The 23,591-nt window shown below is 41.1% G+C and overlaps 1 protein-coding gene and 1 long non-coding RNA gene across 9 annotated transcripts in view; one reads left to right on the top strand and one right to left on the bottom strand.

Annotated features, from left to right (window-relative positions):
- Positions 1-14,081, bottom strand: part of LOC118240420 (4-hydroxy-2-oxoglutarate aldolase, mitochondrial-like) — a 35,285-nt gene extending 21,204 nt beyond the window's left edge. The window contains exon 1 of one of the 5 annotated variants that reach the window (XM_081706069.1): positions 13,571-14,081. The gene's annotated coding sequence lies outside the window, so the exon portion shown is untranslated. Of the gene's footprint in view, positions 1-6,388; positions 6,655-7,043; positions 7,348-13,570 lie in introns of those variants that run through there. The other 4 variants (XM_081706068.1, XM_081706066.1, XM_035520742.2 and 1 more) reach the window with 4 other exon arrangements.
- LOC145653182 (uncharacterized) lies at positions 9,128-17,259 on the top strand. 4 transcript variants are annotated; one of them, XR_014119529.1, is made up of 3 exons: positions 9,128-9,267; positions 9,351-9,495; positions 10,237-17,259. It is a non-coding gene; the product is annotated as an uncharacterized LOC145653182 (long non-coding RNA). The 4 variants fall into 4 exon arrangements; XR_014119528.1 differs by having other exon boundaries at positions 9,148-9,495; positions 10,343-17,259; XR_014119527.1 differs by having other exon boundaries at positions 9,148-9,495; positions 10,250-17,259.
- The last annotated feature ends 6,332 nt before the right edge of the window (positions 17,260-23,591 follow it).

Raw genomic sequence — 23,591 nt, 5'->3', positions numbered from 1 at the left:
ATACAGAAGAGACTGTAGTGCCATTGGTATAAAAAAGGAGGAACAAATGAGGCTCTACACATTTAAATCTTATATTGCTGAAGGACTTTGCAAAACTGCAAAAAGGTCTTGAGGGCAAAAGAGGTTATCCCAGTTTCAAAATTGCTGGCAAAGATGTGTGACTGGATGCCATGGCACACTGGATAGTTATGTCTGAGAAGAAGCGGGATGCAAGGTACCAGAATTCAAAGGCATACCAAAAGCCAAGTGCCAGAAATGTGATGCCCATCTCTGTTTCACAATCATGAGTAACTGCTTTTTAAGGTTCCAAACAGTGAATCAAACAAACAATGAAAGATAAAACACAAACCCACTAATAGACACAGCATGCCTTGATAAAAATACATTCATTCTTTCTCAATATAGTCAATAAAGATGATATGAAACAATTTGATGCTTTGATGGCATTTTTTTTTATTGGTAGCTGAACCATTTTCTAGTTGATATTTATTATAATAAAACAAATTCTAATTAATATATTACTTGTTTTCACCATATTCCCTTATTTGTAAACAATAGAACTCCCCAGGAGTTTAGTATATTTGTAGCACATTGTTGCCCTGAGGCAACAAACCAATATCTGGTTGGGGGGTGTGGAGTTTCAACCCTACTCCAGGTGTTCGTGTATGTGTGGAGAAGAAACACAATCCTCAAAGCACTCGGGTACACAATTAATTGCACCTTTATTACAGAGATCTCTGGAGAGCCACTACACCACGCTGGGTGCACCTAAATCAGGAAGTGGCTCTGCCTTTGCCGACAAACAAACATACATTTATAGGGAAGACCGCAATTGTCTCCTGTCACAATCATTCTTTGTATTTTTCACTCCATTTAAGGAGTTGTTTTTTTTTTTACTTCGTGCTGAAAGGGCAGCCTTTTTCGTCACCTCTTTCACCTCCCCCTCCCTTCTTTGCTCTCTGTGCGGTCTCCTCCAAGTCTCTTTGTAAAACTGCAGTAATATACGCGACAAGCCTATGCATGTTCTTAATACCCCTTACCCTTTTAAATAATGCAATGTAATTACTCACCCACATCCTATACTTTATGCCATGTTTAATGCCATGTGCCTTTCATTACTGACCCCATCCCACAGGGGTGACCAATTTTATGATTATCAAGGACCCTAAAAAAATAGGTTGAATTTTTTTTCCCCAAAATAACAAAATGTATACCATAGAAGGTTAACTTTAAGTACTTGAATTAAATACACAGCTACCACTAACCATTAGCACTGAAAGGTATCTAGATACAAAATGTTTGTCAGTACCAATAATGTTGTCACGGAACGTTTGCCTCCCGCGAGGCACGTGGTTTGGCCAGCTACGTGCAGTAGGAGGACCTTCGTTTGTGGCCACTCCTGCACACACTTGCACCTCGTTTCGTCTGTGTATTTAAAGCCATGTCAGGGTGTGCAGTATCATTAGTCATTTTTGACTAGCATGTGGATGTAACATCATAAATGTGGATGTAATGTCGTAAATGTCTTGATGTAATGTTCCCTTTATCATTGTTAAAAGCATTTGTTTTTATTGTCCTTGTTTAAATGTTAACCGTTTCATGTTCGTATTAATCGTGTGTAATTCTTGTGAGTGCTGTTAGTGTTTTATGTTTATATGTAAATAAATGTACATCCCAGTCGCTGGAGTTTGTGCGTCCTGCCCCTCGCCCTGCGGCACTCGGGCCACCACGCGTTACACATGTTTACACAACTTTCCAATTATTCAATCAGTTAAGGTATATTTGAAATCCAAACTATGGTTTTATAGCTAGTTCAGATATAAATAAACTAGCAAGCTAAAACTTTAAAGCAATTTCCATAAAATATCCCTTGGATGGAAATGTAGCTAATGTAATTGCTGCACCTTAAGGTGAAACAGAAAATAAGATTAAAATAATTTTAATCTCAGCAATTGAGTATCTACCAGATAACCAGCACCACTTTCTGTACTGATAAATTAGCTAATTTTTAAGCATGGGTCGACATCATCTTAAGCCTGATTTACACTGTGCAATTAAAGCTGTCTTAAATGTAGTGCATGCTACACTCAGTGGTGGATTTGGATGTGGGCAACATGGGTTTTGTCAAGGGGTTGAAGCAGTTTGCTGTGGGAAAAGCACTACTATTAGATGGTCACTAGCTACACCATTTCAATGTATTTGTAGCAATAGCAAATTTTCAAGTTCAAGTTTCAAGTTTGGTTTATTTGTCACATACATAGTCATACACAGTATAACTCGCAGTGAAATGGTTGAGAGTGCTCTGTCCAAACTGAGGAAAAAGAAAACAGGGGTGCATAGAGAAATAAAGATATTCTATATATGTACAAAAATATATTAACAATGTATGTACAATATATGTATATTATGTTTATGTACACAATGTACAATGTATATGGTTATGTATATATGAATATACACAATGCACAGAATGTACAGTTCCATCTTGTAAATTACATATTTACAGTTTTTATGTTAAATGGTGGTAATTGAACATATTTACAGTTATGTTACATGGTGGTGGTGGTCCCCACAGTTTATCAGTTTCCCTGATTCAGGGCCTGAATGGCCTGTGGGAAGAAGCTCATCTTCAGTCTCTCTGTCTTGGTCTTCAGGGAGCAAAAGCACTTCCCTGACCTCAACAGAGAGAAGAGCCTGTTGTTTGGATGGGTGGGGTCCTTCACAATCCTCCTGGCCTTGGTCTGGCACCGCTTGTAGTAGATGGTCTGCAGGTCAGGAAGTTCCATGTGAGTGATGCGCTCTGCTGAACGCACTACCCTTTGGAGTGCTTGTCTGTCCTGCTTCGTGCTATTCCCAAACCAGACTGTGATGTTCCCCGTGAGGATGCTCTTGATAGTGCAGGTGTAGAACTTCACGCGGTACCTTGGAGGGCAGTCTGAAGTCTCTTAAGCGTCTGAGGTGGTAAAGACACTGATGTCTTCTTTGCCAGGGAGATGGTATGGCGGGACCAGGACAGGTCCTGCGAGATGTGAACACCAAGGTACCTGAAACTATCTACTCTCTTCACAGTGGTTCCACTGATCCTCACAGGTTGGTAGTGCCGCTCCTGCTTCTTGCTGCAATCCACAATCAGCTCCTTTGTCTTACTGATGTTTAGGAGGAGATTATTTTCCTGGCACCAGTTTTCCAGGTGTTTAATCTCCTCCAGTTAGGCCCTCTCATCGTTGTCCGAGATCAGGCCCATGACAACGGTGTCGTCAGCAAACTTGACAATGATGGTGGAGCTGGAAGTGGCTGTGCAGTCATAGGTGTACAGTGAGTAGAGCAGGGGGGTTAGGACACAACCCTGAGGAGCTCCAGTGCTGAGGATGAGGCACGGTTGCCCACCCGTACTGATTGTGGTCTGTCTGTTAGGAAGTTGGAGATCCAGTCACACAGGGATGTATGCAGTCCTAGATTCTCCAACTTGGTAGTGAGTAGGGAGGGGATGATAGTGTTAAATGCTGAACTGTAGTCGACAAACAGCATTTTAACATAATTACCCCTCCCTTTGTCCAGGTGGGTCAGTGTGGTGTGGAGCAGATGTGCAATTGCATCATCAGTGGAGCGGTTGTGGCGGTATGCAAACTGCAGTGGGTCCATGGAGGCTGGCAGTGAAGATGTGATGAAGTCTCTGACTAGCTTTTCAAAGCACTTCATCACGACTGATGTGAGGGCAACAGGGCGGTAGTCATTGAGGCCGGAGGGTCGAGGTTTCTTCGGGATGGGGACGATCGTGGATCACTTGAAGGTGGACGGGACGATACCGAGCATCAGGGAGAGATTGAAGATGTCAGTGAATACTGGGGCTAGCTGATCTGCGCAGAATTTGAGGACTTTCCCACAGATACCGTCTGGTCCCACCGCCTTCCTGGTATTCACCCTTTTAAACACTCTCCTCACGTCACTCTCCGTGATGATGAGAGGGTGCTGTTCTATGGTGGGCTCTGCGCATGCACCGTTGGCTGCGCCGATAGTACCATTACCATTTGCACTAGCACTGTTAGCATTGGCGCTGCTAGCATTAGCACTGCTAGATGTAGCCTCGAAGTGAGCGAAGAATGTATTCAGCTCGTTCGTCAGAGACTCATCTGCACTCATCAGTCCGGAGGGTGGCCACAGGGATCTAGAGCCACTCTACTGGAACTGTGTCTCTAGTTTCCTCCCGTAGCACCGCTTCGCCTCCCTCACCACCTGAGCACTCCGTATGATGCAGACTTGTACTCGTCCATATTCCCGCTGATGATCCTCGTGTTGTAGGCAGCAGTGCGAGAGTTCAGAGCCTTGCGGATGGTTTTGTCCACCCAGGGCTTCTGGTTGGGAAACTTCTTGATGGTGATTCTTGGAATCGTGTCATCCACCAGTTTCCCAATGAACCCTACTACTGCCTCCGTAAATTCGCAGACATCATCAGTGCTGCGCCGGAACATGTCCCAGTCTGCGTCATCCAGAGCATCCTGCAGAGCGGCCCCCGATTGGTCTGTCCAGCACGTGACCTCCCTCTGAACTGGAGCTTCCCATTTCAGCCTTTGTTTATATTTTGGTAGGAGGAAGATGGCGGCGTGGTCCGACTTACCAAACGGTTGATCAGCTAGTGCCTTGTAGCTGTCCTTGTATGGGGTGTAGCAGTGGTCAAGTGTCCTATTTCCCCTGGTGGGGAAGATGACGTGCTGGTAAAGGGTGGGCACTGCACGACTGAGGTTAGCGCTGTTGAAATCCCCAACCACGATAAGTGCAGCGTCCCGGTGCTGTGCCTGAAACTGTGTGAGAGCCTCATGAAGTTCCATACAGTGCAGTGTCCATGTTGGCCTGAGGTGGGATGTACACGGTGTTGATGATGACTGAAGTGAACTCCCGGGGAAGGTAGAAAGGATGAAACTTGAGGGCGAGCAGCTCCAGGTTGGGTGAGCAGAAGCGGGCGAGAGTAACAACATTGGCATTGTTGCACCAGCTGTTGTTTACTTTCTCACACACTCCACTGCCTCTCGACTTTCCCGAATCTGCCATCCTGTCCATACGGTAAACCGAGAAGAACTCGGCCGGCTGGATGGCATGGTTTGGTACCGCTGGGTTCAGCCACGACTCGGTGAAGCAGAGGAGATTGCACTACCGAATGTCCCTCTGGAACTTTATCTTGGCCCGGAGGTCGTCGAGCTTGTTGTCCAGAGACTGGACATTGGCTAGCAGGATGCTGGGTAAGGGAGCTCGGTGTGCCCGAGCCCTCAGATTGTTCCTGAAGCCAGCTTGCTTTCCTCGAGGTCTTTTCCTTGCGTCACGTCCTTTCTTTTCCCTCAGGATCTCCGTCGGCCATCTTGGGTCCGGGGTTAGAGACGGCTTGAGGTGAGTGCTATGTATATTAAGAGAAATAAGAGCATCTCTGCTGTACGAGATATGCGTCGTGGTGTAGAGAGAAGGGCTGCGGAGAAATCAGGGGTAGCGGGAAGAGCGAAAAGGGCGAGAAAGATAGCGAAAAGAGCGAAAAAAGTGCCAGGTGTGGACGGAGCAGTCGTGACTGCAGCCGACCTCACCGGCGCCATCTTGGGATCTCACAATTAGCAACGATTAGCTAGGTTTAGCAAATGTTTTACAAGGATTAACTAGGTCATCTACCACGATGATATAAGTTTAAAGATTTAAATATAAATTTAACAGACACATGTGCCCAACTACAATATGGTTATAATTGCATATGTAATTTTACTAATCTCTTTACATTGCTATGGGCCTATCTGAAAGAAGCAGTAAGAAGAAATCCACTATGTGCCCAGGCCACTGAATTAGAGGTTGAACATCTGGCTAGTGATCAGGAGGGCTGGAGGGAAAGGAGAAAACTAAATACAGAGTACACATTGGACAATGCATCAGCACAAAACAATGGAATGGACAATATACCACCATACACTGGAAACTGCTGACTGCATAAAGACAAAATGGACAATTTAACAAACAGATAATACAGAAAGCTAAAAGGACACCTACAGCACACACTGGACTCCACAAGCCATAATGGATACTGGAATACAACACTGACCACTACAGGCCACAATGAACATTAAACGTCCTCTCACATTTGAACACGGACAGAACAAGGAGACCTGGTACCTAAAAAATAGATCGACGTCATATTTTATGACACTGGGAAATTGATTTAACCAGCACCTCTAAAAAAGAAAAGTCTATTATATTGAGAACACGGAGTGAACGGATTTAATTGGAACTCTGAGAAAGGTAGTTCATTACATTAGGTTAGAATGCCAGAGTTCAAGCACAGTAAAAGACTGTAGTAACGTTAATATGGCTACTAGCCAGTGTAACAGATGGAGAGGGCATATAATCAAGAAGAACTTACGTTTGCTTCTGCTAGTGTACGCATGTTGTATGCTGTTATAACAATTCTCTTCCGGACAAGTGCATGAAAGCGGTTTAATCAAACTGTGAAAGAAAAGTTTGGAGTAGCAGCTAGATTGACCATTTCAACCCACTATCCCCAGCCTTCGCAACTGGCTGCAGTAATAAAAGACTCAGATGCGCAATCCAACATTTAGTTGTTACGGTGGCTGGGAAGAGCCAAAGTGCTTCGTTACCCAGCACGATGCAAATACACATAGCATGTTAATCAAAATGTCAAAATATGCGATACATTCACAAATGCGATGCAAATTAATGAGCGCTATATACATTTAGAGAACACTTGCTCTACATGACAACACATGTTTTAAATTTTGGAAATGCGCTTCAAATTCAAAAAAAACGCATGCAACTTCAGAAACGCTGAAAATACAATCACAGCCCAACGGAAGAAGGCCACAATACAATGAAAGTGTTGTTTCTGGATTGCACGGAGAATGAAATCCTAAGAGGCCAGCGGGAAGTACCGTGGTCAAGCTATCCTCGCTTTAGCGATTCACAGTCAAGTCCACTACCGATTCCACTACCACATAACAGGAGTTCAGACAGATTTCACTGTACCATTCCTTCATAAATCTGTATTAAATTCATATTACCTTTAGGCAAATTAATGTATTTATTTCATAAAGGCTGCCTTTTTTTCTTCAAGCTTGGGTCCCCTACCAGATGCCTGGAAGCTTGAGTGTCTAGCGTAGAATCCTAGCCTTTCCCATAACTGCACTCTTCTGAACAGAGATCTCGGATGTAGGTCCTAGGATCTGCTGTAGCCATTCTACCAGTTTTGCGTGTCACAGCCCTTAGTGCTCCGATTACCACAGGAAATCACTGTTGCCTTCATGCGCCACGTCTTTTGCAGCTCTTCTCTCAGCCCTAGGTATTTCTCTTCAGCTTCCTGAGACACTGCTTCCTGTTTTTGAAACTGTTAGAGAAGGGTATCTCTACAGACCAGAGTCAGCTCCAAATGGGCAGTACAGCTCCAAATAGGTGGGACTGGCTCCAAATTGAGTTGGACATTACATCAAAGGGCATGCCAAACGTGTTAGCACATCACCTGAGTAGATTATAGCTAACTTCAACCTGTTCAGTGTATTTAGTGGGTGTCGTGAGAGTCAAGATATCATTTTTAAGTAGCAAGTGAAATTACACATAGTTTCATACACTGTTTAGCATGATAAATGACTAAACATTTAAAATATTTTTTATGTTAGCTGTGTAATATTAGCAGGAAAACGAGGACCAAATGTGGAAGACTTTATTAGGATCACAATACAGATAGGGGCTGTATGAGGAGTTGGTAGGATTGTTTGTAATGTGAACTGAAAGTAATTGCAACTCTGTTTTTACACCTCCAACCACAACGAAACAGTGTTTCATTGCAATGCAAAAGGCTTATACACCGTTTCAGAGCAAGATATATAGTTTTTAACCAAAGTGAATAACTTACAATGCGCTAAGAAAACACATATTTGAAGTGAAAAGAGTTTATACAGGGGAGAACAAGTTGTTTGTAATGTGAGCATTGAAAGTAATGCAACTGTTTTTACATCTCTAACGACAACGAAACAGTGTTTCACTGCATTGTAATTGGTTTATACATCGTTTCAGAACAATATATATTGTTTTAAACCGAAGTGAATAACTTACATTTGGCTAAGAAAACACGTTTCAAGTGAAAAGAGTTTATCCAAAAGCATACAAACTGTTTGCAATGAGCACATTGCAGGTATTTGAAACTCTGCTCTTTCACCTCTGCCCACAATGAATAAGAGTTTCAAATCATTCTACTTGACTTTTACATTGGTTCAGAGCAAGGCAAACTGTTTTTGACCAAAATGTAAAACAATTTGTAACACGGATTTCAAGTGAAAAGAGTTTATACAGGGGAGAACAAGTTGTTTGTAATGTGAGCATTGAAAGTAATGCATCTTTTTTACATCTCTAACGACAACGAAACAGTGTTTCACTGCATTGTAATTGGTTTATACACCGTTTCAGAGCAATATATATTGTTTTAAACCAACGTGAATAACTTACATTTTGCTAAGAAAACACATATTTGAAGTGAAAAGAGTTTATACAGGGGAGAACAAGTTGTTTTAAGATGTTTGTAATGTGAGCATTGAAAGTAATGCAACTGTTTTTACATCTCTAACGACAACGAAATAGTGTTTCACTGCATTGTAATTGGTTTATACACAGTTTCAGAGCAATATATATTGTTTTAAACCAAAGTGAATAACTTACATTTGGCTAAGAAAACACATTTTTCAAGTGAAAAGAGTTTATCCAAAGGCATACAAACTGTTTGCAATGAGCACATTGCAGGTATTTGAAACTCTGCTCTTTCACCTCTGCCCACAATGAATAAGAGTTTCAAATCATTCTACTTGACTTTTACATTGGTTCAGAGCAAGGCAAACTATTTTTGACCAAAATGTAAAACAATTTGTAACACGGATTTCAAGTGAAAAGAGTTTATACAGGGGAGAACAAGTTGTTTGTATTGTGAACTGAAATTAATTGCAACTCTGTTTTTACACCTCCAACCACAACGAAACAGCGTTTCATTGCATTGCAAAAGGCTTATACACCGTGTGAAGGAAATATTGTTGTGTTTCTTTCTCTATCATTGTAAAGCGTGAGAAAGCTTAGCATAATATTAGAAGAACAGGACGTTCCCTAGAGAACGTCCTTGAAGAAATACACTCCTTCCAAGGAGTTATCTGGTCTCAGCAGAAGCAAACCCTCCCTCGTTCTCTCGAACGCTACGGCTATTATATAAGGGGAGGGAAATCACCCAAAGGGGAGCGAAGCAAATAGGCACGCTCATTTTTTGAAACTAATAACTCAATAAAATCTTCTTATCCACATCTGACTCCTTGTTTGCTGAATTTCCACCACAGAATTTGGCGTAGTCGGCAGGATCAGCGAGAGGCACCATGCGGAGCGGCGGTGACTAAACTTCGAGGACGCTCCTCAGAGAGAAAACTGAGCTGGAGGAAGAGGGAAACCCCGGGGTTGTGCTCCGCCTGATCTAACGAACAGAAAGTAAGTGGTGAAGTTCAGTAATTTAATCCTAGAAGAAAGTGACATAGTGATCCGCCTGAGTCTACCCTGGGGTGGGTCTGTAAAGTAGCATAGTATATGAGATACTAGGGCTTAAAAATAGGGTCTAGAGGACTCCGGAGTCTGGGACTCCGCCAGCCTAAGAGAATAGGCACACTGAGTAGACGTACTGTAAGAAATAGGCCCGGGCCGACAGAACACCCCGCAGGGAAAGGAGTGGACTCAGTATACTAGCACGATTTGCTGGAGCGGAACTAATCCATATCGGGGGTAGATGGTGTGGATAATAAGATAAAAAATAGGAAAATTGTAGAGAGTAGGTAAGTTTCCTTTGTTCGTTTGTTGCCTGAATCCAAAAGTAAAAAAAAAAAAAAAAAAATGGGTGCAGGCAATAGTAAGGAGTATGAGTTCGGTAAGGACAAGCTCTCCAGTAGCCTATTCTTTCAAATGAGTAAAGATTATGGGGAACATGTAAACAAACATGTCCCGTTTTGGATTAAACATTATGGGTTTAATACCTCAGGGACGCTGAGTGTTGCATACCTGTTAAAATTAATTAAGAGAGTCGAGGTCAAACCTAGAGAAGCTGATAAGAAAGCACGGAAATATTTTGACAAAAACAGTGAGGATATGCTAGAAAAGGCAAAAATGTGGTTAGAAGAAGCTGAGAAAAGGCAGAAGAAACAGGAAGGGCAAAAGAAATGTAATAACGAAGTATCTCAGTGTGTTTCCTTAGCTGATCCTGACCTCGATGCCGCCCCACCAAGAGCCCCCCAGCTGATTCAGCAACCACAAGCGCTAGCAAATCCACCTCCTTATCCCCAACCAGGAACTTCATCAACACCAAAGCCGTCTCCATATGACGAATTAAGACGACAACTGGAGGCAATAACCTCACCAGTGGCTCATCGTACCCGAAGCCACACCCCTGCAGAGTCCTCCACAGAGCCTGAGGTAGGCTATGCCCCATAGTTCCCGATGGTGGAAGTGTCAGGACCTGAGGGAGTGATTATGGTCCACCGTCACTGGACTACAGACGACATCATGAAAGCGGCCGACGGCCTGAGCAAGCCAGGTGATATCGGCGGACGACGCTTCGGACAAGAACTGATGGCATTCATGCAGTCCTGCAGACCAACACAGGTTGAACTGAGACGGTTGTTGATGATTCGACTCGGACCACAGTATAATCGCATCGATAGAAACTGGGGGAATGGAGATGTCCGTCTCCATCTGCCTGAGTGGAATGCACCGCCCCAAGGCCAACCTGACCTAAATGGCCCATACAGAGAGATGATAAGAGGACTCATCGAAAGGGTGGAAACGGCCTATCCTACCACCATCAACACCGACGTGATCGCATCATGCAAACAGAAAGATGACGAACCCATCGCTGACTTTCTCGTCCGTCTGACACGTGTCCACACTGACCATTGTGGCATTGACACACCAGCACAACGAGCAGCAGGACCCGGAGAAGTAGGTGCGTGGGAAGCTCATCTGAGAAACAGCTTCCTAATGAATATGAGAAAAGACATCAGCGATCTCATTAAAAAAAATCTCATTAAAAAAAATACTGCATAGGCTATAGTAGAGCTCCCCTATCTACTATTGAGGAGCACGCCAAGCATCATGAGACGATCCTGGGAAAGAAAGACGCCAAACGAGAGCGTCAACGAGCAGATACCACGCACCAGGCAATGCTAACGCTAGTCCAGACGGTGGGAGACCAAGGGAAAGGTCGCGGACGAGAAAACAATCGTGGAAGGGGACGGAGGGAAAAACGAGTGGATGAAAGAGCAGGAATGCTACAACTGTGGAAAGCTTGGACATTTCGCCAGAGATTGCCCAGAGGAGGAGAACTCTTATAGCGGGGGCACAGACCTGGATCCCACTATCCACGAATGACGGGCGGTGGAGAGGCAGGACAGCAGCGGACCACTGAGTGAAGACGGCAAAAGGGAAGTAACAAATTTAAATTACCAACTATTGCAGCAGATTAGTAAAGGGCCAAGAGGCCTCCCCGAAGTAACTGTGAAAGTAGAGGGAAAAAATGTTAGGTTTTTGGTTGACAGTGGTGCCACCCACTCAGTGTTAAAAGAAGGATTAATAGAATGTAAAATGAGAACAGGATATGGGATAACAGTAATCGGAGTAGGGGGTCATCCCATTGATGAAAGGATGTCCGAGCCTCTCCAATGTAGTTTAGGAAACAGCCAATTCAAACACAGCTTTTTGGTGTCAGAAACCTGTCCAATTAATTTGTTAGCTAGATATTTAATGTGTAAACTTGGGTGCACAATTAGCAGCAACCCAGAGGGGTTATTTGTTATGTGGGAAACACCTACACAGGGAGTCCAGCTAGAGGCAGGAGTCCCTTTGTACGTGTATGAATTGCAGTGCACTGCTGGGGAAGTACTAACACATTTTATGACTGAAGTTACTAACACGCTACCTGGTGAGCTGACAGTTAAACAAAGTGATTCTATTCACTGTACAATGAAGGTCCATGAGGGATCTGATGTTGATTTTGAACAAAAATTTGACTTAAGGGGCAGTGACAGTCTGATTATCACAGCTATAGCGTGGGACTGCGAGTGGGCTGCGGGAGTGGTGCAGCTCTCAGCTAAACAGAAATCTTTATATTCAATCTCACATGCAGCACCTCATGTGTCGCTGGCTAGCGCACATGTTGACCCAGACTGGCAGAGAGTAGGGTTGTGGACAAAACGCATGTTGAGCACAACTGATTGGATAAAAGAACCCCAGTGTAAAGTCATGTACAGCCCAAGCATAGGTGTGTGGAAAATGCCAACCCCGTATAGGCTAAATTGTAAAAGGGGGGTTGAGCTTGTAAGTCCTAATATAGTAATTATGGCAGCCTCTGTTACCCTCTCAGAGGAAGAGGAGGAGGAATTGAAAACAGTTCCTGCAGGATTATGGGCACAGGGAAAAAATGATGTGGGCTTAATAAAAGGATGTGAGCCTGTCCACATCACCCCAAAATCTGATTACAGACCACGCCAGCAGCAATACCCTCTAAAACTAGAGGCAGTGGAGGGCATCAGGCCTGTGTTCCAATCATTAAAACAAGCAGGAGTTATCGTACCATGCCCAGACTCACCAGTACGTACTCCAATTTTCCCAGTTAAAAAGCCAGGGAGAGATGAATGGAGATTTGTGCAGGATTTGCAGGCTGTCAACACGGCAGTACACCCTAGAGCCCCAGAAGTTCCAAACCCGCACACCATTCTCTCTCAGATCCCACCAGACAGTAAGTGGTTCAGTGTAGTTGATTTGTCCAACGCTTTCTTTAGCGTACCTGTGCACAAGGATAGCCAATTTTGGTTTGCTTTTACTTTTGAAGGAAAGCCATACACATTCACGAGATTGTGTCAGGGGTATTGTGAATCACCAACAATTTACAATGCCGCCTTACATCGAAGCCTAGAGGTTTTAGAACTCCCTGAAGGAACAGCCTTGCTGCAATACGTTGATGATCTTTTGATTTGTGGAAGAACACGAGAAGCGTGTAAACAAGCCACGGTGGCACTGCTACATCATTTAGCAGGGGAAGGCCACAAGGCATCCAAATCCAAATTACAGTTTTGTAAGCAGCAAGTGCATTTTTTAGGACATGACATCACTGAACAAACGCGCATGCTGACTAAAGACCGAGTGAATGCCATTTTGACTATACCAAAGCCCATGATGAAAAAACAACTGTTGTCCTTTTTAGGAATGTGTTCCTATTGTAGGACATTCATACCATCCTATGCAGAACATGAGGGACCACTCAGAGATATAATACCGACCAAAGGGTCAAATTCCTCACAGCCGGAATGGACGCCGGAAGCTGAGGCGGCCTTCACAACACTGAAACAGCTGTTACAAGTCATGCCAGCGTTGGGCATTCCAGACCCAAACAAATCATTTGAACAGACAGTAGACGTTAAAGGGCAATATATGATAAGTGTATTGACACAGAAACATGGGGACAAACAAAGGCCGGTGGCCTACTTCTCAGGAAAATTAGATACAGTCGCAGCAGGCCTACCTTTATGTGTAAGAGCTGTGGCAGCCGCCGAGAAGGCACTAGTGGCTTCCAGAGACATAGTAGGCTACGCCAAGCTTACCCTATATGTGCCTCATGCAGTGTCAAGAATACTGCAAGATCAAAAGGTGGCACATTTGTCCACTCAGCGATGGCTTAGATACCACACTGCCTTACTAGACCTGCCAAATGTTACTGTGAAACGATGCACAACTCTAAACCCCTCCACTCTATTGCCTACAGGGGAGGAGGGAGAGCCCCATGACTGCCAACAGGTGTTAGAAATTGCAACATCTCCCAGAATAGATTTAAAGGAGGAACCAATATTTAATGCGGACCTGGAATTGTTTGTGGACGTGTCGCTAAACGTGACTCTCAAGGCACTAATCGAGCAGCATATGCTGTTGTGTCACACACAGAAGTGGTGAAAGCAGAATCACTCCCATCTAATTACTCAGCGCAGGCAGCTGAACTTGTTGCACTCATACAGGCGTGTAAACTAGCACAAGATAAGACCGTGAACGTCTGGACCGATTCCTGGTACGCGTGGGGAGTGGCACATGACTTTGGGGCTATTTGGAGACATCGTAACTTCCTTACGAGCTCAGGAGCAAAGATAAAGAACCATTGCCTAGTAGCAGAACTGTTGGAAGCAATCCAACTACCAAAGAAAGTGGCCATCATAAAATGTGCAGCACACACAAAAGCAGGGGACCCTGTGTCGAGAGGAAACGCTTATGCAGACAAAGTAGCTCAACTCACAGCCACACAACCAGTCCATACACAAATGGCACAAATAGATAATGGAACCAGGATAACAACCAAAGATATCCAAAAACAAGCTACTCCACAAGCTTATGTGAAATGGAAAAAAGGGGGGTGCAAACAAATAGGCGGGATATGGGTACACCCAGAGATAAACAAACCCTGTCTCCCCACGGCTTACATGAAAGGACTAATTGAGATTGCTCATGGGAGGAGTCACATGAGCAAAGGGGGGATAGTGGAAAGTATAACAAAATATTGGTATGCACCAGGAATAAACACACACACCAGAAAATTTTGTTCCCGATGCTTGGTATGTGCACAAAACACACCACACAGAGACAATCATACCAAACACGCACCCGCCAGACGCCTAGTGAGCCTTTTCAACATTGGCAAATAGATTTCGTAGAACTGACACCAGCTGAAGGAAAGAGATACATGCTTGTGTGTGTGTGCATGTTTAGTAAGTGGGTGGAGGCCTTCCCAACGGGAAAACAAGATAGTGAGGCAGTAGCAAAAGCGCTATTGAGAGAAATTATTCCCCGGTGGGGGTTACCACAACGAGTGTCCAGTGACAATGGGACACCCTTCGTACACGAAGGACTAAAAGCTTTGACTAAATACCTAGGGGTAGATATGAGAAAACACTGCAGTTACCACCCTGCTAGTGCAGGGGCAGTAGAATGGACAAACGGCACCATTAAAGGAGGTCTAGCTAAAGTAACGCAGGAAACAGGCATGAATTGGGTAAAATGCCTTCCCCTCGTCCTGTGGCAATGTCGAACCAGACCACAGGCACGAACAGGGTTATCAGCTTTTGAAATAGTGTTTGGACGGCCTCCCAACACGGGGGTGGGTCCGCCTGACTGGGATACTAACCTGATCAATGAATCACTTTTGCAGTACTGTGTGTCTCTGCACAAATCTCTCTCCCATGTGTCTAAGCAGGTGAAGGCAGTTCTTCCCGAGGTGATGGATACTCCACTCCACACCCACCAACCAGGTGATTGGGTGCTGATAAAGGACTTCAGAAGGAAGCGGTGGAACCAGCCCAGGTGGAGAGGACCATTCCAGTGCTGCTGACGACTAACACCGCCGTCAAAACCGACGGACGAGCAACGTGGATACACCACACTCATTGCAAGAAGGCGCCAGAACGACCTGAGGACTCATGATGAATTCTCTGTTTGTCACTATCCTACTCACTACTCTCGCCCCGATCGCGGGACGACAACTCCTGCCAGAGGAAAGATGCAAAGGCAATATCGCTTGTGCAATGGCATTGGTGACGGCAACCACTGCCAAGCCAAACCAGTCTTGCCTAGTGTGTCACCCCTTTTAGGTGCCATGGACGCCCATACCCATCACCCACGACATGGCGACCCAGATGACCAATAAGACTACATGTGAACTAAATAGGCTAACAGGACAGCTCTATAATTTATCTAGAGAAATCATAAGCTCGATGAAAATACCCGGCTGGGCGGGTAATGGGAGGGCAGAAGTGGCACATCGAAATAATGACTGCGAGACTACGACAAAGATGCATTTAGCCGATATGACTTTTGATACAACTAATATTCAAGGGGACTGGTGCTTGTGTTCAAAAGGGGGGGAACCCACTGACCCTTATCTAGGACATACCGAGTGTAAGGTGAATTATATAGCATTAGATAAGGATGGGCACAACTGTACCATTCAGGGAAGAAATGAATTAAGGAATGCCACAAAAACCTTTAGTGGGAGATGCAACAGTATAGTCAACCCTATTACACAAGGGGCAATGATGTGGGCATGTGGGGCAAAAACCTACTCCGCCCTCCCCATTACCAAGGCCAGTAATTGGAAGAAAACTGGAAAGAACTATGAGTTCCAGTGGTCAGGATGTTGCACACCAGTACTCCTAACCCCGCCAGTGTCTATTTTCAAACTACGTGGGGCACATGCACACACCATACATAAACGAGGCACTGGCAAGCAGCACCCCGCTAAATACAATGGCTATACCCTGGCCGACCCATGGACCACCCCTGCATCGGCAATAGGTTGGTCTATATTTCTGGGAGGAGGCACCACTGCAGCCTTGAATAAGATTAACGGTTTAGCGTGGCAAGTCCTAACTCTGGCCAATAGGACTGAGAAGATTTTTACACTCCTAAACCAAGAATTGCACCAGATTCGCCAAGTAGTCCTGCAGAATAGAATGGCCTTAGATTTGCTCCTAACTGAGGAAGGTGGGGTGTGTAAGAAGATAAATGTATCATGTTGTTTTCACATCCCAGATTATTATGATAATATAACAGACCTGATTACACATATGAAACAGGACATCCAGGAGCCGTCCCCAGCAGACAATTCATGGTTCTCATGGTTCACCTTGGCCCTGGGCCCGTGGGGACACTGGGCAATGACGGTGCTTTTTCCTGTGTTCATTGTCGTATTGATGGTTATGTGTTTCCTGCCATGTATTATGAATTGTTGTGTCACCTGGGTGACTAATCTTACTCGTGTACAGTATCAACTGTTGCAAGAATTGCCAGAGGGGGTGGATGAGGATTCTGAGGAATTTAATGACCTCCAGGCACTATTCACTGAAAATTAAAGTCTAGATGATGTTGATGATTGACAAAGAATCAAAGGGGGTAAGTGTGAAGGAAATATTGTTGTGTTTCTTTCTCTATCATTGTAAAGCGTGAGAAATCTTAGCATAAGATTAGAAGAACAGGACGTTCCCTAGAGAACGTCCTTGAAGAAATACACTCCTTCCAAGGAGTTATCTGGTCTCAGCAGAAACAAACCCTCCCTCGTTCTCTCGAACGCTACGGCTATTATATAAGGGGAGGGAAATCACCCAAAGGGGAGCGAAGCAAATAGGCACGCTCATTTTTTGAAACTAATAACTCAATAAAATCTTCTTATCCACATCTGACTCCTTGTTTGCTGAATTTCCACCACAACCGTTTCAGAGCAAGATATATTGTTTTTAACCAAAGTGAATAACTTACAATGCGCTAAGAAAACACATATTTCAAGTGAAAAGATTTTATACAGGGGAGAAACAAGGTGTTTTAACCTGTTTGTAATTTGACCATTTAAAGTAATTGTAACTCTGTTTCTACACCTCTAACCACAAGGAGGCAACGTTTCCATGCATTGTATTCGGCTTATACATAGTTTCAGAGCAAGAAATACTGTTTTTAACCAAAGTGAATAACACAATTTCCTAAGAAAACACATATTTCAAGTGAAAAGATTTTATACCGGGTGGAGAAACAAGTTGTTTTAACCTGTTTGTAATTTGACCATTTAAAGTAATTGCAACTCTGTTTCTACACCTCTAACCAGAAAGAAACAGGGCTTCTATGCATTGTAATCAGCTTATACACTGTTTCAGAGCAAGACATCTTATTTTTAAGCAAACTGAATAACTTACAATATCCTAAGAAAACACATATTTCAAGTGAAAAGATTTTATACAGGGGAGAAACAAGGTGTTTTAACCTGTTTGTAATTTGACCATTTAAAGTAATTGTAACTCTGTTTCTACACCTCTAACCACAAGGAGGCAACGTTTCCATGCATTGTATTCGGCTTATACATAGTTTCAGAGCAAGAAATACTGTTTTTAACCAAAGTGAATAACACACAATTTCCTAAGAAAACACATATTTCAAGTGAAAAGATTTTATACCGGGTGGAGAAACAAGTTGTTTTAACCTGTTTGTAATTTGACCATTTAAAGTAATTGCAACTCTGTTTCTACACCTCTAACCAGAAAGAAACAGGGCTTCTATGCATTGTAATCAGTTTATACACTGTTTCAGAGCAAGACATCTTGTTTTTAAGCAAACTGAATAACTTACAATATCCTAAGAAAACACATATATCAAGTGAAAAGATTTTATACAAGGGAGAAACAAGGTGTTTTAACATGTTTGTAATTTGACCATTTAAAGTAATTGCAACTCTGTTTCTACACCTCTAACCAGAAAGAAACAGGGCTTCTATGCATTGTAATCAGCTTATACACTGTTTCAGAGCAAGACATCTTATTTTTAAGCAAACTGAATAACTTACAATATCCTAAGAAAACACATATTTCATATAAACAGATTTTATCCAGGGTAGAAACAAGGTGTTTTATCATGTTTGTAATTTGACCATTTAAAGTAATTGCAACTCTGTTTCTACACCTCTAACCAGAAAGAAACAGGGTTTCTATGCATTGTAATCAGCTTATACACTGTTTCAGAGCAAGACATCTTATTTTTAAGCAAACTGAATAACTTACAATATCCTAAGAAAACACATATTTCAAGTGAAAAGATTTTATACAGGGGAGAAACAAGGTGTTTTAACCTGTTTGTAATTTGACCATTTAAAGTAATTGTAACTCTGTTTCTACACCTCTAACCACAAGGAGGCAACGTTTCCATGCATTGTATTCGGCTTATACATAGTTTCAGAGCAAGAAATACTGTTTTTAACCAAAGTGAATAACTTACAATTTCCTAAGAAAACACATATTTCAAGTGAAAAGATTTTATACCGGGTGTAGAAAAAAGTTGTTTTAACATGTTTGTAATTTGACCATTTAAAGTAATTGCAACTCTGTTTCTACACCTCTAACCAGAAAGAAACAGGGCTTCTATGCATTGTAATCAGCTTATACACTGTTTCAGAGCAAGACATCTTATTTTTAAGCGAACTGAATAACTTACAATATCCTAAGAAAACACATATTTCAAGTGAAAAGATTTTATACAGGGGAGAAACAAGGTGTTTTAACCTGTTTGTAATTTGACCATTTAAAGTAATTGTAACTCTGTTTCTACACCTCTAACCACAAGGAGGCAACGTTTCCATGCATTGTATTCGGCTTATACATAGTTTCAGAGCAAGAAATACTGTTTTTAACCAAAGTGAATAACTTACAATTTCCTAAGAAAACACATATTTCAAGTGAAAAGATTTTATACCGGGTGTAGAAAAAAGTTGTTTTAACATGTTTGTAATTTGACCATTTAAAGTAATTGCAACTCTGTTTCTACACCTCTAACCAGAAAGAAACAGGGCTTCTATGCATTGTAATCAGTTTATACACTGTTTCAGAGCAAGACATCTTGTTTTTAAGCAAACTGAATAACTTACAATATCCTAAGAAAACACATATATCAAGTGAAAAGATTTTATACAAGGGAGAAAGAAGGTGTTTTAACATGTTTGTAATTTGACCATTTAAAGTAATTGCAACTCTGTTTCTACACCTCTAACCAGAAAGAAACAGGGCTTCTATGCATTGTAATCAGCTTATACACTGTTTCAGAGCAAGACATCTTATTTTTAAGCAAACTGAATAACTTACAATATCCTAAGAAAACACATATTTCATATAAACAGATTTTATCCAGGGTAGAAACAAGGTGTTTTATCATGTTTGTAATTTGACCATTTAAAGTAATTGCAACTCTGTTTCTACACCTCTAACCAGAAAGAAACAGGGCTTCTATGCATTGTAATCAGCTTATACACTGTTTCAGAGCAAGACATCTTATTTTTAAGCAAACTGAATAACTTACAATATCCTAAGAAAACACATATTTCATATAAACAGATTTTATCCAGGGTAGAAACAAGGTGTTTTATCATGTTTGTAATTTGACCATTTAAAGTAATTGCAACTCTGTTTCTACACCTCTAACCAGAAAGAAACAGGGCTTCTATGCATTGTAATCAGCTTATACACTGTTTCAGAGCAAGACATCTTATTTTTAAGCAAACTGAATAACTTACAATATCCTAAGAAAACACATATTTCAAGTGAAAAGATTTTATACAGGGGAGAAACAAGGTGTTTTAACCTGTTTGTAATTTGACCATTTAAAGTAATTGTAACTCTGTTTCTACACCTCTAACCACAAGGAGGCAACGTTTCCATGCATTGTATTCGGCTTATACATAGTTTCAGAACAAGAAATACTGTTTTTAACCAAAGTGAATAACACACAATTTCCTAAGAAAACACATATTTCAAGTGAAAAGATTTTATACCGGGTGGAGAAACAAGTTGTTTTAACCTGTTTGTAATTTGACCATTTAAAGTAATTGCAACTCTGTTTCTACACCTCTAACCAGAAAGAAACAGGGCTTCTATGCATTGTAATCAGTTTATACACTGTTTCAGAGCAAGACATCTTGTTTTTAAGCAAACTGAATAACTTACAATATCCTAAGAAAACACATATATCAAGTGAAAAGATTTTATACAAGGGAGAAACAAGGTGTTTTAACATGTTTGTAATTTGACCATTTAAAGTAATTGCAACTCTGTTTCTACACCTCTAACCAGAAAGAAACAGGGCTTCTATGCATTGTAATCAGCTTATACACTGTTTCAGAGCAAGACATCTTATTTTTAAGCAAACTGAATAACTTACAATATCCTAAGAAAACACATATTTCATATAAACAGATTTTATCCAGGGTAGAAACAAGGTGTTTTATCATGTTTGTAATTTGACCATTTAAAGTAATTGCAACTCTGTTTCTACACCTCTAACCAGAAAGAAACAGGGCTTCTATGCATTGTAATCAGCTTATACACTGTTTCAGAGCAAGACATCTTGTTTTTAAGCAAACTGAATAACTTACAATATCCTAAGAAAACACATATTTCAAGTGAAAAGATTTTATACAGGGGAGAAACAAGGTGTTTTAACCTGTTTGTAATTTGACCATTTAAAGTAATTGTAACTCTGTTTCTACACCTCTAACCACAAGCAGGCAACGTTTCCATGCATTGTATTCGGCTTATACATAGTTTCAGAGCAAGAAATACTGTTTTTAACCAAAGTGAATAACTTACAATTTCCTAAGAAAACACATATTTCAAGTGAAAAGATTTTATACCGGGTGTAGAAAAAAGTTGTTTTAACATGTTTGTAATTTGACCATTTAAAGTAATTGCAACTCTGTTTCTACACCTCTAACCAGAAAGAAACAGGGCTTCTATGCATTGTAATCAGCTTATACACTGTTTCAGAGCAAGACATCTTGTTTTTAAGCAAACTGAATAACTTACAATATCCTAAGAAAACACATATTTCATATAAACAGATTTTATCTAGGGTAGAAACAAGGTGTTTTATCATGTTTGTAATTTGACCATTTAAAGTAATTGCAACTCTGTTTCTACACCTCTAACCAGAAAGAAACAGGGCTTCTATGCATTGTAATCAGCTTATACACTGTTTCAGAGCAAGACATCTTATTTTTAAGCAAACTGAATAACTTACAATATCCTAAGAAAACACATATTTCAAGTGAAAAGATTTTATACAGGGGAGAAACAAGGTGTGTTAACCTGTTTGTAATTTGACCATTTAAAGTAATTGCAACTCTGTTTCTACACCTCTAACCAGAAAGAAACAGGGCTTCTATGCATTGTAATCAGCTTATACACTGTTTCAGAGCAAGACATCTTATTTTTAAGCAAACTGAATAACTTACAATATCCTAAGAAAACACATATTTCATATAAACAGATTTTATCCAGGGTAGAAACAAGGTGTTTTATCATGTTTGTAATTTGACCATTTAAAGTAATTGCAACTCTGTTTCTACACCTCTAACCAGAAAGAAACAGGGCTTCTATGCATTGTAATCAGCTTATACACTGTTTCAGAGCAAGACATCTTATTTTTAAGCGAACTGAATAACTTACAATATCCTAAGAAAACACATATTTCAAGTGAAAAGATTTTATACAGGGGAGAAACAAGGTGTTTTAACCTGTTTGTAATTTGACCATTTAAAGTAATTGTAACTCTGTTTCTACACCTCTAACCACAAGGAGGCAACGTTTCCATGCATTGTATTCGGCTTATACATAGTTTCAGAGCAAGAAATACTGTTTTTAACCAAAGTGAATAACACACAATTTCCTAAGAAAACACATATTTCAAGTGAAAAGATTTTATACCGGGTGGAGAAACAAGTTGTTTTAACCTGTTTGTAATTTGACCATTTAAAGTAATTGCAACTCTGTTTCTACACCTCTAACCAGAAAGAAACAGGGCTTCTATGCATTGTAATCAGTTTATACACTGTTTCAGAGCAAGACATCTTGTTTTTAAGCAAACTGAATAACTTACAATATCCTAAGAAAACACATATATCAAGTGAAAAGATTTTATACAAGGGAGAAACAAGGTGTTTTAACATGTTTGTAATTTGACCATTTAAAGTAATTGCAACTCTGTTTCTACACCTCTAACCAGAAAGAAACATGGCTTCTATGCATTGTAATCAGCTTATACACTGTTTCAGAGCAAGACATCTTATTTTTAAGCAAACTGAATAACTTACAATATCCTAAGAAAACACATATTTCATATAAACAGATTTTATCTAGGGTAGAAACAAGGTGTTTTATCATGTTTGTAATTTGACCATTTAAAGTAATTGCAACTCTGTTTCTACACCTCTAACCAGAAAGAAACAGGGCTTCTATGCATTGTAATCAGCTTATACACTGTTTCAGAGCAAGACATCTTATTTTTAAGCAAACTGAATAACTTACAATATCCTAAGAAAACACATATTTCAAGTGAAAAGATTTTATACAGGGGAGAAACAAGGTGTGTTAACCTGTTTGTAATTTGACCATTTAAAGTAATTGCAACTCTGTTTCTACACCTCTAACCAGAAAGAAACAGGGCTTCTATGCATTGTAATCAGCTTATACACTGTTTCAGAGCAAGACATCTTATTTTTAAGCAAACTGAATAACTTACAATATCCTAAGAAAACACATATTTCATATAAACAGATTTTATCCAGGGTAGAAACAAGGTGTTTTATCATGTTTGTAATTTGACCATTTAAAGTAATTGCAACTCTGTTTCTACACCTCTAACCAGAAAGAAACAGGGCTTCTATGCATTGTAATCAGCTTATACACTGTTTCAGAGCAAGACATCTTATTTTTAAGCGAACTGAATAACTTACAATATCCTAAGAAAACACATATTTCAAGTGAAAAGATTTTATACAGGGGAGAAACAAGGTGTTTTAACCTGTTTGTAATTTGACCATTTAAAGTAATTGTAACTCTGTTTCTACACCTCTAACCACAAGGAGGCAACGTTTCCATGCATTGTATTCGGCTTATACATAGTTTCAGAGCAAGAAATACTGTTTTTAACCAAAGTGAATAACACACAATTTCCTAAGAAAACACATATTTCAAGTGAAA

Source organism: Electrophorus electricus, chromosome 23 (assembly GCF_041902795.1).
Source record: "Electrophorus electricus isolate QZ-2024a chromosome 23, ASM4190279v1, whole genome shotgun sequence".
Lineage (NCBI taxonomy): Eukaryota > Metazoa > Chordata > Actinopteri > Gymnotiformes > Gymnotidae > Electrophorus > Electrophorus electricus.
Note: the sequence above shows the minus strand (reverse complement) of the source record. Positions and strands in the feature narration are given on the sequence as shown.